Here is a 1,152-nt window from a genome sequence, read left to right as displayed (position 1 = left end):
ATGCGCAGTTAAACAAGGTCAAATGACATGAGGATCAATGGCAGGAAAAAATACATATTATTGTCTATGTAAGTGTGTGTCTCTTTGGCTTTACAATAAAAGCATGGGCACTCTGTAGTTCACAATTATCATGCACAATCAGTAAATCTATGCAGTTTTCCAGATAAATCTACATAATGTATTATGGGTGAAAATGGTAATGAAATCTATAATGATAGTGCATCTGACTGCCACATATTTGCAGTAATGTAGAGAAAGATGACAACAAAACAAGACAGCAGCCACTAGATGCAATTTCTCATATGATATGTATATCTGATATAATAAAATGATGCAAAAGAGGGCTAATCAAAATTGGTCACAATTTTCATTACTGAGGGTATCTGTAGGTTTTATAGATGTCAAGCATCGTCATTACTTACAAAGAATGAATTCTTACTACATATCAGAAAATTCACAGAAACCAAATGATTTCCGAATAACGAATGAATGACATTCAACATTATCTAATGAAATAAAATAAGCTATATACTTTTTCATTGTATACTGTAGTCTCATTCCTCATATTTTATCAATTCATAGTGGTAAAAAATCCAGTAGTCTGAACTTTAAAACACAATCTATCCAATCTTTTGCATAAAATCAGGTTTAGAAAGTATCACTCTATTTAAAATGTTTTACAAATCATATATCATGTTTTAAAAATGCTTTCCTGTTTCCATGTTTGCTTCCTCAAAATTCTTTAGAATATTTCAAATTAAGGAATAAAAGACAATTCTAAAAAAAAATCTATTTTCTTCATTTCAAATCAATAAATACCATCATTGATTCAACTAATGCATTTCTTTAAATCAACCAGGCATTCTTACTCCCACATTTCCATCCCTTTACCAAGAGTTACCTGGGTATGTTTTACACCTCTGTATGGCCTTTGGGAGCTGCTAAAATCATTACAAAACACTAGTATTTATAACACATTATTTTATATCACTCTAGTATCATGCCCATACATAAACCTCTCAGTTCTCGTATAAGCACTCAATAGGTCCTCTTTCATGCTTTATGTCCTCTGTAATTTAACTCACTCAAGAGACATATTCCACTCTTCACCCAAGGCTTGGTAGTATATGGGCTTGAAGATAATAATCTGAG

The 1,152-nt window shown here is 31.5% G+C and overlaps 1 protein-coding gene across 2 annotated transcripts in view; it reads right to left on the bottom strand.

The window, feature by feature from the left end:
• Nucleotides 1–1,152, bottom strand: part of LOC119584972 (ecdysone receptor-like) — a gene marked incomplete at its 5' end in the record, with an annotated part of 11,604 nt that overhangs the window by 4,561 nt on the left and 5,891 nt on the right.

The sequence above is a fragment of the Penaeus monodon genome, chromosome 19 (genome assembly GCF_015228065.2).
Source record: "Penaeus monodon isolate SGIC_2016 chromosome 19, NSTDA_Pmon_1, whole genome shotgun sequence".
Taxonomy (NCBI): Eukaryota; Metazoa; Arthropoda; class Malacostraca; order Decapoda; family Penaeidae; genus Penaeus; species Penaeus monodon.
This window is presented reverse-complemented; position numbering and strand designations above follow the sequence as displayed.